This window comes from Notamacropus eugenii, chromosome 4, assembly GCF_028372415.1.
Source record: "Notamacropus eugenii isolate mMacEug1 chromosome 4, mMacEug1.pri_v2, whole genome shotgun sequence".
Classification (NCBI taxonomy): Eukaryota; Metazoa; Chordata; class Mammalia; order Diprotodontia; family Macropodidae; genus Notamacropus; species Notamacropus eugenii.
This window is the reverse complement of record NC_092875.1, coordinates 107,790,084-107,805,260: the sequence shown is the minus strand read 5'-3', so window position 1 is coordinate 107,805,260 and position 15,177 is coordinate 107,790,084. Positions and strand designations below refer to the sequence as shown.

The following is a 15,177-nucleotide window of genomic DNA, read 5'->3' as shown; positions in this document are numbered from 1 at the left end:
TGTATCTTTTCATTCTCAAGGGTACCTTGTATGGAGCCTTGTACTTAGTAGTCACTCAATACATATTTGGTGAATAAATGATTGAATGAATGACACTTGACAATTCAACATTTTGGTAAGTGACTTAGATGAAAGTATAGACAGTATACTTGCCAACAAAGCTGGGAAGGATAGTTAATACATTGGATAATAGCCTCAGAATAGAAACATCTTGACAGATATGATAAGGTAAAATTTAATAGGCATAAAGCTCTGTAAATGATTTAAGAAAATCAGTTGCATAAATAGAGGTTGAGAGAGGTCTCTCAACTATAATTGTAGGGTATTGCAAGCTCAATTTAAGTCAACAGTGTGACATAACTGCTGGAAAAGCTGGTATAATCATAAAATGCATTAAAGGGGTTCAGAAAGGAATTCAGAACATTCAGTACATACCCTTTGGAGGACTGAGGGGAGGACTAGAAACAGAATTGCACACAAGGAGAAGATATGTATGGGTTGTGGTATGAACTGTTGGAGAGAGTACCCATCAATTTTCAGCAAGAGTGAGTCAGTCAATAAGTATTATATGCCAGGAACAATGATGAGTTCTGGGGCTACAAAGAAGGACAAGAGACAGTCCTTGATCTCAGAGAATTCACAATCTAAAGGGGGAGATATGGATTTGTTGTACTCTGTCTCACATAGATATGTGAACAATTATGCTCTGAGAGCCCCTCATTCTCAAAATTATTTTTTAAAATTTTGCATTATGGAAGAAAGGGGGTGAAGGTAGAGAAACTTACTATATCACATTATCAGGGTAGAAGCCTACACAAACAAGGAGGAAGAGGATAGAATATGCATGATTTGTACATCACTTTCATCTAAATTGTTCAAAGGGAGGCAGAATGTAAACACACACATACAAACACAAAGAAATGGGCATAGAAATATATTCAGCACATTGCGAAAAGAAAGGGAACAAGGAGAAGGGAGAGGACAGGAATTAGAAGATGGGATAACGGAAGAATTAGTCATACACAAAGCTGTAACCTCACAGAGTATATCATGAAAAGAGGTTTTAAAAGGAAAAAAGAGAGAAAGAACCTATGCCTGGGATCTGTATAAGTAGAAAGGAGGAAGGCTGGGCTGGGATGGGGGGGGGGGGGGAAGGTGGAAGCAGATTACTGCAAGAAAGGGCATTGATATGCCCTTGTTTATCACTATCCTCTTCTTTATACAGAAGTGGATGGAAAGCAAAGAGAACAGAAAGTACAGAATAGAAAGGAGGTAAATACATAATTGGCAGTTAGGTGGCACACTGGCATACCAAGCTTGAAGTCAGGAAGATCTGAGTTCAAATCAAGCTTTAGACACTCATTAGTTGTATGACCCTGAGAAAGTCACTTAACCCTGTTTGCCTCAGTTTCCTCATCTGTAAAATGAGCTGGAGAAGGAAATGGCAAACCACTCTAGTACCTTTGCCAAGAGAATCCCAAAAGGGATGATGAAAAGTTGGACATGACTGAAAATTATTAAATAGCAATAAATACATAATTCACTACTATAACTGTGAATATGAAAGAGATTTATTTGCCCATAAAACAAAAGAGGAAAGCAGAATGGGTTAGAAAGCAGAATCCAACCATACATTGTTTACAGAAAACTCACTTGAATCATAAAGATAAACACATATAAAGATAAAGGGCAGGAGCAAAATCTATTATGTAAAATATCTAATTTAGAAAACACAGAAGGTAGCAATCATGATATCGGGTAAGGCAATAGCAAAAATAGACTTGTTTAAAAGAGATGAACAGGCAAACTACATTATACTAAAACGTACCATGGACAATGAATTAATATCACTACTTAACATATGCATGCAAATGGCATAGCACTGAAATACTTAAAGAAAAATTAAATGAGTTGTAGAGCAAAAGAAATAGTAAAACTGTAATTAGGCACCTCAACGTACCTCCTTTCAGACCTAGACAAATCTAACAAGAAAAAGAGAATTGTGGAACTGAATAGAACTTTAGAAAAGTTAGATAAGATAGATCACTGGCAACTACTGAAGAGAAATTTTAAAAGAGCATTTATATGTGTATTTATTAAATATGAATATGGCAGCTTTACAAAAACTGAACATGCATTAGTGCAAAAAAAACTCACAAAAATGTAGGAAAACAGAAATAATAAGCATATACTTTACTGACCATAATGCAAATGTAATTCAATAAATGTCCACAGAAATGAGGATTAAAAACTAACTGAAGACTAAGTAATTTAATCTTAAGAATTGGTAGCTCAAAGAAGAAATCATAAAATTAACAGATAATCACCAATTAAAATTACAGTAATAAATACACCAAATTTTTGAGATTGGCCAGTTGCTGAGGGGAAATATATGTCTCTAAAACATTTTGTACAATAGAAAAAAGGAATAGATCAATTAATTGGGCATGCAACTAGTAACAACACTTGAAAAATTAATAAAACCTCAATTAAAGACAAAAACATTGAAATTGTGAAAATGAAAATGGAGATTAACAAAACTGATAATTAAAATAAACATTGAATTAATCATTAAAACTGGGGAGGTTTAGGGGGGATAAAAGAAAGCATTGAAGAGTTTGATTTTTTAAAAGAAGGGCAAATAAATTACCTGAATCAAAAATTAAAATGGAGAATTCACAACAAATAAAGTTAAAGTAAAAGAAATTATTATAAATAAATTTGTCCAATTATGTGGTAGTAAAACTAACAAATTAAATTTGTTTATACTTTCAAAAAATATAAAGTGCAAAGATTATCAGAACAGGAAATACAACATTTAAATAACCCATTCAGTAAAAGAAATTGAAAAGCTACAAGGAATTCCCAAAGGAAAACAAAATCCCAGGAGTAAATGGATTTATTACAAATGAATTATATTAAAAAAAGAACAACTAATTCTAATATCAAATATACTATATATAAAAATATTCAAAAAAAAGAAGGATCTACCAAATTTCTTCTAGGATACTAACATGTTCTTAACATCTAAACCTGTAAATGTCAAAACAAAGAAAGAAAACTTTAGGCCAAGGACCAACAAACTACGATCCATGGGTCAAATCTAACCGTCCTTCTATTTTTGTATAACTCATGAACTTTAGCTAAAGCTACAGGTCATGGGCCACAGTTTGTTGAACCCTACTTATGGCTCAATATCCCAAATGAATGTTGATGCATATTGATTTTAATTAAATATTATCATAATGGCTGCAGCAAAATCATAAAGATTATGCATTATAACCAAGTTGATTTACACTAGCAATGCAAGTTGAATTCAGTATCAGGAAAACTAGAAACATCAACGACCAAGTAAATAAAAAGAACAAATATCATGTATTTTATTATATTAATAGATGCATAAAATGCCATTGACAAAACAACAGCCACTTTTATTTAAAAGGAGAGAAGGGGACACCACCATCACCATCATCATCATCATCATCGTCATCACTGTTATCCCCTTCCCTACTTCCTCCCACCCCAAATTTGAAAACAGGGAGGAAAAAATCCCATGTACCAAATAGGCAAAGTGAAACACATAAATCTAGGCAGTGGCAATGTCCAAAAACACGTTTCTACATCTTGTGTCTATCATTTCTTTATGAGGAGAAGAACATCAGTCTTCATTAAAGGTCCTCTGGATTAATCATTATTTTGATCAGAATTTGTAAGTGTGACAGTTGTTTTTTTTTTCTTTGCAATATCATTATCATTGTATACATTATTTTCTTAGTTCTGTTTGATTCATTCTGCATCAGTTCATACTACCTAGGATTCTCACACACTATATTTTTTTTAAAGCTCAATAATATTCCATTACATTCTTATACAACAATTTATTTAGTCATTCCCCAGTTTCCAATTCTTTGTTTATCTTTCTTTTTTCTTCCTTTTTAATTACCTTTTTGGAATCAGGCAGCTTGCTTTCTCCATGACTATTCCCTCCCCAGTACTATCTTCCCTCTTAACTCCACCTCTCCCTAACCCTGACTGTTTCCCAATTGAGTTTGATATATTTCTGCTGTGTGTGTGTGTATGTGTGTGTGTGTGTGTGTCTGTGTGTGTCTGTGTGTGTTCAATCACCCTTGGGGAGTTTAGATTCTATCACAGGGAAACAGTGCAAACTCAAATAAGTAGATTTAAAATAAATGCAGAGTAAATGTAAAATAATTTCTGCAGGAATAACATTAGCAACTGGGGAATTAGAATAAGCTTCATATAAGAAGTGACATTTGAGCTGATTCTTTAAGGAAGCTCGGGATTCTAAGAAACAAAGAGAGGAAGGGAGTATAGTACAGGTATGTACAACAGCTTGTACAAAGAGGTGGGAGATGCACCACGGTGTTTGGGGAAGAGCAAGTAGCCCAGGTTGGCTGGAACACATTGTATATGAAGGAAAATAATACCCAATGAGCCTAGAAATGCATATTGAGCCAAACTGGAAAGGTTTTAAATGCCAAATAGAAGAGCTTGTGTTTTTATTTTTTATTTATTTTACATATTTGTTTTTATTATTTATGGGTTATCAATAAATTATCACTATATATGTAGTATATATTACATGTATATATGTGTATTTATATTTATTTATCAAAATGGAGAAATTTGAGGAAGTGTAGAAATATGGGGCTATCTGTGTTTGTCCTTTGTTTTCTTTCTTTATTAATTAATTTATATGTTTTCAGTTTTCTACAGTCACTTCCATAAATCTTAGATTTTCACCTCCTCCCTCTCCCCTCACTCCCTACTCCCTCCCCAATAGGGAGTGCAGTTTTATATGGGTTCTACACATACATTCTTACTAAATACATTTTTGTCTTAGTCATGTTGAATAGAAGAATTAAAATGAATGGGAGAAACCATGAGGAAAACCAAAACAAAACAAAAGAAAACACAAGAGAAAATAGTTTGCTTCATTCTGTGATCCAGTTGTATATTCTTTCTCTGGATGTGGAAGGCATTTTGCCTCAAGAGTCCATTGGGAATGTTTTAAGTCCTTGCATTGCCGTGAAGGGCTAAATCTACCAGAAAATTCCTTGCACACTGCGGTTGTTATTGTGCACAAATTTCTCCTGGTTCTGCTTCTTTCACTCAGCATCAGTTCTTATACATCCTTTGAGGCATCTCTGAAGTCTTCCTGTTCATCATTTCTTATAGCTCAATAGCATTCCATTACATTCATATACCACAACTTGTTCAGCCATTCCCCAATTGATGGGCATCACCTCAATTTCCAGTTCTTGGCAGCCACAAAGAGAGCTGCTGTAAACATTTTTGTACATGTGGAACCCTTTCCCATTTTTATGATCTCTTTGGGATACAGTCCCAGAAGTGATATTGCTGGGGGTCAGAGGGTATGCACATGACATCAGAGAAATATGACTTCACTTGCACTTGACTTTGTTTTGAGTGAGGGAGGGCTGTGCAAGGTCACCAGCCTCACTTTCCCCTCCTGAGCCATATGAATCCAGTGACCAGATATTCAGTAGAAGGCCCAGGATGCAATTGGAGACCTTGGCGTATTCAGGTACTCACTTAGAGTGAGTTAATGCCCCTTCAGGGAATAGGCCTCTTTACAAAGTAATCAGGGAATGGCCTGTTTAATGAGCAAAAGAAAAAAATAAGTAAATCAGGTTGGGAGGGAAAGAGCAACAGTTACTACTGATAATCACTCTGAAGCCAGGAGGGTCCCCAAAAGAGTAATTAAGTGGAGTTTTGTCAGGGACCTATTGTTGTGCAATGTATGGGCTTCAGAGTGCACTAGGTTTAAGGTTTTGGGAAAGTAGAAAGGAAGGAAGAAAGATAGGAAGGAAGGAAGGAAGGAAGGAAGGAAGGAAGGAAGGAAGGAAGGAAGGAAGGAAGGAAGGAAGGAAGGAAGGAAGGAAGCTATCCCTATCCCCTTGTTGACCTTGAAAAAAACCAGAGAATATTTCCCCAGGAAAAATCCTGGAACAGCAGGATCAGCTGAAGGGATAAACAGTCTCTTAGCCCATGAGGCTAGGAAAATCACAAAAGGGAGTCCCTCTTGCTGTGCCTGAAGGAGACAAGTGCAGGACTGGAGCTGTTACAGACAGCACCAATTAACTGAACCAGGAAGAGATACTGAGCCAGGGAAGGGGCGGGTGGAGCCCATAATCACCAATACTGGGACCCCAGGTTTGCCTCAGTACAGCCAAGGGAATCAGGAAGACACTATCGCAGATGGAGTTCACCAACCACTGAGTTTGCCTATTGTCTAGCTCAGGAGACTAGACCTCCTGTGGCCAGACCACCCCTCACCCACACTTAACACAGCTAGCTCCAAAGTACCTCTGGTGAAACTCAGAAAGACTTCACCTGGCCTCTGCTTTGGCACACCAGCCAGCTCAACTCCAGGTAAGCTGCACCACTTTAGCTTCTAGCTGAAAGAACCAGAGCCCACAATACATAAAGCCTCAAGTTCTAAGCACAAGAACCATGGAACAGAATTCCCTTTGCCCCAGAAGCAGAGATCCACTTTAAAAGCCAGGAAAAGGGTGATCATTATGAGCAAGAAGCAAACCAGAAAAGAAAAGACCATAGAATCTTTCTATGGGGGGAATGTCCAAAACACAAATACTGAAAAGACCACCATTGAGACTGTACTCCCATCTGAAACATCAGAAGGGAATATGAACTGGTCTCCCAAAGAACATTCTTGGAAGACCTCAGGAAGTATTTTAAAAGCCATATTAGAGAAGTAGAAGCAAAACTGACCAATAGTTTTAAAAATATGAAAAAAAGAAATCACAGAAGAATTTAAAAGCAAAATTTGACAAATGGAAAAGGAAGCACAAAACCTAACTGGGAAAACTAGACAAATGGAAAAGGAAGTGCAATACCCAACTGGAGAAAATAACTCCTTAAAAGGAACAATTGGACAAATAGAAAAGGAGATGCAAAAGTTAATTGGAGAAAACAAGCAAGGAGAAGCTAATGACTCTATGAGACATCAGGAATCCGTCAAACAAAATCTAAAGAATGAAAAAACAGAAGAAAATGTAAAATATCTCATTGGAAAAACTGACCTGGAAAATAGACTCAGGAGAGAGAATCTAAGAATTATTGGTTTACCAGAGAGCCATGAAGAAAAAAAGAGCCTGGACAAATCTTTCAAGAAATCATCAAGGAAAACTTCCCAGAAGTCCTACATCCAGAGGGCAAAAGAGTCATCAAAAGAATTCACTGGTCACCTCCTGAAAGGGATCCCAAACTGAAAACACCAAGGAATATTATTGCCAAATTCCAGAACTATCAAGTGAAGGAGAAAATACTGCAAGCAGCCAAAAAGAAACAATTCAAATATTGAGGAACTATAGTCAGGATCACACAGAACCTTGTAGCTTCTACATTAAAAGATCAGAGAGATTGGAATATGATATTCCATAAGGCAAAATAACTGGGACTATAACCAAGAATCAATTACCCAGCAAAACTGAGCATAATATTTCAAGCAAGGAGATGGGCATTCAATGAAATAAGGGATCTCCAGATCTTTCTGATGAAAAGACCAGAGCTCAATAGAAAATTCGATCTTCAAACACAAGTCTCAAGAGAGGAATAAAAAGGTTAGTTGGGGGAGGGGGCCGGAACTTGTTATTCAATATGGGCAAACTGTCTACATTCCTATCAGGGAAAATGATATTTGTTAATTTTTAGAATTGTATGTTTATTATGATGCATAAAAGGGATATACATAGATAGAGGGAGTGGATATAAAGTACATGATGTGATGATAAAAATGTGATTTAAGGGCACAAAAGGATTGTAATGGGAGACGTGAAAAGGAGGAAGCAGAAAAAGGTAAATTATATCACAGGAAGAGGGACAAAACCATTTACAGTACAGGGAAAGAGGGGATTGTTAGAGATTCACTCTCATTGGATTTGGTTCAAGGAGGGAACAGCAAACTCAGTTAAGTATAGAAATCTAACTAGTTCTATAGGCAGTAGAAGGGGAAAGGGGAAAGAAAATGGAGGGGAGGCTAAAAGGGAGGGGAGAAGTAGTAAGGGAAAGGGGAAGTAAGGGAAAAGGGGGGCTGAAAGAGGAGAGGGAAGACTGAGAGGGCAGTGGTCCAAAATTAAAACTCTTATGGAGGGGAAGGGAGAAGGGAAAACTAAAAGCATAAGTGGGAGGAAAAACAATGGAGGGAAAGACATAGATAGTAATCATAACTGGGAAAGTGAATGGGATGAACTCTCCCATAAAATGGAGGTAGATAGCAGAATAGATTAGAAACCATAATCCAACAATATGTTGTTTACAAATAACACATTTGAAATAGGGGGAAACACACAGAGTAAAGGTAAAATGCTGGAGCAGAATATGTTGTGCTTCAGCTGATGTAAAAAAAAGCAGGGGTAAGCAATTCTAATCTCAGACAAAGCAACAGCAGAAATAGATCTAATCAAAAGAGATAAGGAAGGAAATATATCCTGCTAAAAGGCACCATAGACAATGAAGCAATATCATTACTAAATATATATGCACCAAGTAGTATAGCATCTAAATTCTTAGAGGAGAAATTAAGGGAGTTACAGGAAGAAATAGACAGCAAAACTATACTAGTGGGGGACCTCAACCTCCCCCTCTCTGAACTTGATAAATCTAATCTGAAAATAAACAAGAAAGAAGTTAAGAAGGTGAATAAACTCTGGATAAGGTAAATGTGATAGATCTCTGGAGAAAATTGAATGGGGGTAGAAAGGAATATACGTTTTTCTCAGTGGTTCATGGCACATATACAAAAACTGACCATGTACTAGGACACAAAAACCTCACAATCCAGTGCAGAAAGGCAGAGATAGTTAAGGCATCCTTCTCAGATCATAATGCAATAAAAGTTATATGTAACAAAAGGTCATGGAAAGATAGATCAAAAATTAATTGGAAACTAAATAATCTAATCCTAAAGAATGAGTGGGTTAAACAACAAATTTTAGAAACAATCAACAACTTCATTCAAGAGAATGACAATAATGAGACCAAACTTATGGGATATTGCAAAAGCATTTCTTTGGGGAAGTTTTATATCATTGAACTCCTACATGAATAAAACAGAGAAGGAGGAGATCAATGAATTGGGCGTACAGCTGAAAAAGCTAGAAAAAGAACAAAATGAAAATCCCCAAGTAAATACCAAATTAGAAATGCTAAAAACCAGAGGAGAGATTAATAAAATTGAAATTAAGAAAACTATTGAACTAATAAATAAAACTAAGTTGGTTTTATGAAAAAAACAATAAATTTGATAAACCTTCGGTCAGTTTGATTAAAAAAAAAAAGAAAACCAAATTACCAATATCAAAAATGAAAAGGATGAACTCACCTCCAACGAGGAAGAAATTAAAACATTAGAAATTACTTTGTCCAAATGTATGCCCATAAATTTGACAATCTAAGTGAGATGAATGAAAATTTAAAAATATATATATATAAATTGCACAGATTAACAGAAGAGGAATTTGAATACTTAAATAGCCCCATCTCAGAAAAAGAAATTGAACAAGCCATCAATGTACTCCCTAGGAAAAAATCTTCAGGGCCAGATGAATTTACAAGTGAATTCTATCAAATGTTTAAAGAACATTTAATTCCAATACTAATTAGACTATTTGGGAAAATTGGTGAAGAAGGAGTGTTACCAAACTCTTTTTGTGATACAAATATAGTTCTGATACCTAAACCAGGAAGAGCCAAAACAGAGAAAGAAAATTATAGACAAATTTCTCTAATGAATATAGATGCCAAAATTTTAAATAAAATATTAGCAAAAAGAATACAGCAACTTATCACAAAAATGATACATTATGATCAAGTAGGATTTATACCAGGAATGCAGGACTGGTTCAATATTAGGAAAACTATCAGCATTATTGATCATATCAACAACAAAACTAACAGAAATCACATGATTATCTCAATAGATACAGGAAAAGCTTTTGACGATATATAACACCCATTTCTATTGAAAACACTGGAGAACATAGGAATAAATGGATGCTTCCATAAAATAATAAGCAGTATCTACCTAAAACTGTCACCAAGCATTATATGTAATGGAGATAAGCTAGATGCATTTCCAATAAGACCAGGGATGAAACAAGGATGTCCATTATCACCACTGTTATTCAACATGGTACTAGAAATATTAGCTTTAACAATAAAAGAAGAAAAAGAAATTGAAGGAATTAGAATAGGCAAAGAAGAAATTAAGTTATCATTCTTTGCAGATGATATGAGGATATACTTAGAGAATCCCAGAGAATCAAATAAAAAACTACTTGAAATAATAAACAACTTTGGCAAACTTGTAGGTTACAAAATAAACCCACATGAATCATCTGCATTTTTATATATTACTAACAAAGCTCAACAGCAAGAGATAGAAAGAGAAATCTCATTTAAAGCTATGGTAGACACTATAAAATATCTGAGAGTCTACCTGCCAAAACAAACCCAGGAACTGTGCAAACCCAATTATAAAACACTTTTCACAAAAATAAAGTCAGATCTAAGGAAGTGGAAAAACATCAGTTGCTCGTGGGTAGGCTGAGATAATATAATAAAAATGACAATTCTACCTAAATTAATTTACTTATTCAGTGCCATACAAATCAAACTACCAGATAATTATTTTCTAGACCTAGAAAAAATAATATCAAAATTCATCAGGAAGAACAAAAGGTCCAGAATATCAAGGAATTAACGAAAAGAAATGCAAGGGAAAGTGGCCTAGCCCTACCAGATCTCAAATTGTATTATAAAGGAGCAATCATCAAAACCACTTGGTACTGCCTACAAAATAGAGGTATAGACCAGTGGAAGAGGTTAGGTACTCATGACACAGTAGTCAGTGAATATAGCAATCTACTATCTGATAAACCCAAGGACCCCAGCTTCTGGGATAAGAACTCACTGTCTGACAAAAACTATTGGGAAAACTGGACAGCAGTGTGGCAGAAACTGGGAAGAGACCAATGCTGGACACCATACACAAGAATAAAGTCCAAATAGATACATAATCTACGTATAAAGATTGATACTATAAACTAATTAGGGGATCAAGCAATAATGTATTTGTCAGATTTGTGGAGAATGGAGAATTTTTTGACCAAACAAGATAGAGAACATAATGAAGTGCAAAATGGATAGTTTTGATTACATTAAATTGAAAAGTTTTTGCATAAACAAACCCAATGCAATCAAGATTAGGAGGGAAACAGAAAACTGAGGGAAGAATTTTGCAACTAGTGGCTGAAATAAAAGTCTCATTTCTAAAATGTGTAGAGAACTGAGTAATTGTCAAGAATTCAAGTCATTCTGCAATTGATAAATGGTCAAAGGATATGAATAGGCAGTTTTCAGAGGAAGAAATTAAAACCATGTATATTCATATGAAAAAATGCTCTAAATCACTATTGATTAGAGAGATGCAAATCAAAACAACTCTGACATAGCACATCACACCTATCAGATTGGCTAACATGAAAAAAACAGGAAGATGATAAATGTCAGGGAAGATAAGGGAGAGCTGGAACACTAATTCATTGTTGGTGTAGCTGTGAGCTGATCCAATCATTCTGCAGGGCAATTTGGAACTATGTCCAAAGGGCTACAAAAATGTGCCCTTTGACACAGCAATATTGCTTCTAGGACTGTATCCCAAAGATACATAAAAATGAGAAAGAGTTCCACATGTACAAAAATATTTACAGCAGCTCTCTTTGTGGTGGCCAAAAACTGGAAATCAAGGGGATGGATGAATAAATTGTGGTATATGAATGTAATGGAATACTATTGTGATATAAGAAATGGTGAACAGAAAGACTTCAGAGAGACTTGGAAGGACTTATATGAATTGATACTGAGTGAAAGTAGCAGAACCAGGAGAAATTTGTACACATCAACAACCACAGTGCGCAAGGAATTTTTCTGGTAGACTTAGCCCTTAACAGCAATGCAAGGACTTAAAACATTTCCAATGGACTCTTGAAACAAAATGCCTTCCACATCCAGAGAAAGAACTATGGAATTGGATCGCAGAACGAAGCAAACTATTTTCTCTTGTATTATGTTTTGGTTTGGTCTGGTTTTTTTTTCGTGGTTTCTCCCATTCATTTTAATTCTATTCAGCATGACTAAGGTGAAAATGTATTTAATAAGAATGTATGTATAGAACCTATATAAGATTGCATGCCTTTTTGGGAAGGGAGACAGGAGGGAGGGGGAAAGGAAGGGTTTAGGAAGGAGAGAAAATCTAAGACATATGGAAGTGATTGTAGAAAACTGAAAACAAATAATTTAAAATAAACAAAAAAATGCAGCTTGAGCCACTTATTAGCTATATGTCCCTGGGTAAGTCATTTAACCTCTGTTTGCCTCAGTTTCTGCATCTTTAAAATAGAAATAATAGTCCCTTTCTCCTCAGAGGTGTTGAAAGGATAAAATAATGTTTGCAAAGCTCTTGGCACAGTGTCTGGTACTTAGTGGGTGTTATTATTAATTATTATATTAGTATAGATATGAATATCTATCCTAACTTAAATGTCACCTCTTCTCTGAAGTTTATTTAATTTCCCACTTAGTTAGAATCAGCCTTTCTACTTTTGGATCTCACATTGTACTTTTTGCATAGATTGCTTATTTGTTTATTATAGATGTCATGCATTATCATTATCTTATTCAAGTTGGAAGTTATCATAAAAATCATCTATTCCTACCTTCTCAATCTACTAATGAGGAAATAGAGGTTAAGCTATTTGCTTAAAATCACAATCAAGGTAGGAATGAATGAATGATGAATTAATTAATTAATTAAGCAATTATTAACCATTTACTATATACCAGACATTGTGCTAAATATATCTGGGACTGGAACCCAGATCTTCTGATACTAGGTCCTGTGTTCTTTACATTGCAATACACTACCTCTCTAAAAGACTGTGAATTCTACAGGTGCAAGGATCATGTCTCACTCAAATTGTAACTGTCCCATAATAACATAATGACTTACATAAAACAAGTGCAATAAATGTTTATTGGATTAAGTATTAATAATATGAATCCTTGCACCTTGAGGTTGTTTCATTAGAAAGCGCATTCTTCAACCCTTTGTGAAATCTGAAGAAATGGAGCAACTAGAGAGATCAAGTGAATTGTCCACTGCTCAAAGGACTATTAATACATGATGAATAGATGTGCACAAATACTGTGCATTATGAATAAATAGGAGGTGATAGAGAGAGAATTTGAACACTTCTGGCTCAAAATCAGTGGTTTCTCTCCTTTTTTTCTCAAGTACATTCTTATACTCCCTAAATTCGTAACTCATATTTGGATTTCCTTCTGCCTTTTCAGTTTCCTTATCGTCTTTTCCATTTGGTGCTTTAAGATTTGCAAAGCACCTTATACAGATTATAGTGCATACTATGTACCAGGCATTGTGCTAAGCCCTTTATATTATCTCATCTCATCCTCACAATAACCCTTTGAGGTAACTGCTATCATTATCTCCATTTTATACGTGAGGAAACTGAGTCAGATAGTGGTTAAATGATTTGCCCAGGGTCACCCAGCTAGTAAGTGTCTGATTCTGGATCTGAATTTGGGTCTTCCGGATTCCAGATCCAGACCTCATCTACTTTGCCACCTAGAAGCCTTGTCTCAATAAATTCCAATGGTTCTCTCTTACTTCTAGGATACAAGTCAAACTCTGTTTGTCAATGAAATCCCATTGCAAACTAGCCCTAAGCCTACCTTTCCAAACTTATTATGCCTTACTGTACCTCATGTACTCTATGGTGGAGTCAAAGTGACTTTCCTCCAGTCCCCATCCACACCACTCCATCTCCCAAGATCATGCCTTTGCACTGGCTGTCCCTCATGCCTGGGATGCCTTTCCTTCTTACCTCTGTCTCATAGCATCCCTCTATCCTCCACCCATTTTCCTTCAATGCATCTCATTCATCTTCTCCTATCTGAGGTCTCTCCTGATTCCTTCCTCTACCTTGGATCTATTTTGTATATACCTAAATGTGTATAGGTTGTCTCCCCCAACAAAATGTAAGTTCTCTGAAGTCAGGAATATCTCTCTTTTGTCTCTTTAGTATAGTGCCAGGCACACATGCTGCTGATTGATTGATTGATTCAAATAACATTTGGACAAATCCCTTTCCCTCTCTGCACCTCAACTTCCTCAGCTGTAAAATGAGAGGACTACACTGAATGATCTTCTCTAAGATCTAATGATCTTTCTCCTTAGAGAAAAGAAAAGATTCTTCTCATATCTAAATCCTATAATCCTCCTTTAATCTCCCCAGTTACCTGGACTTGAGGAAAACATTGCTAGAGAACATGTAGCCATCTCAGAAGGAGGTCTGATCAGATGCTGCATTGGTTTTCACAGGGAAAATACTGCAGCTGCAATTAACATTTTCATCTCCCCTGCAGAATCCCCAGTTCTGGTTGATACTGTAGGAGTTTCTGCAACAAGGACGTGGACAGAAATCATGTGCCACACCTCCAGCAGTCCCTGACCGTCTTTACATTTCACAAAGAAAGATGGAGACCACTGCTGCCCTCTAGTGATCTCATACCTCTATAGCACATCCCCTAGTAGGACCTAAGTTGACTCTTGAAAATCTAGGTATACACATAAACCTAAAATACCTGTGATTCAGTGACTGTGGACTAAAATGTGACCTCAGCAGGAACTGGAGGTGGCAAGAATAGCTTGAAACTCTATTTTATTTTCTTTCTTTTTTTTTCCTTTGAAAGAGACTATTTGTCCAGTGAAGAGAAGAGAAGGGAAGGTGAATTGGAGGTGGTGTAGGGAGAGTTATCTTCTCTCATTTTACCGATGTGCTTTGAAAATCTGAGAGGGGACAATCAAGAATACAGCCTTTGTGTAACTCAAAGAGCATTGGGCACAGAATTAGATGACCCGAGTTCAAATGCAAGCAACAGTTACTACTTAGGAGAACTTTTCCTCCGTCTCTGAAATGGAGATGATATCAGTGATACCTACCTACATGAGAATTCACAGGGTTGTTATAAAGATTAAATACGATATATCTAAAATGGTACATGTGCCTTTTATCGTTATTAAGAGTCATT

At 35.9% G+C, this 15,177-nt stretch overlaps 1 long non-coding RNA gene across 1 annotated transcript in view; it reads left to right on the top strand.

Annotated features, from left to right (window-relative positions):
• LOC140500442 (uncharacterized) overlaps positions 1 to 15,177 on the top strand; it is a 68,506-nt gene that overhangs the window by 9,129 nt on the left and 44,200 nt on the right. The window lies entirely within an intron of this gene.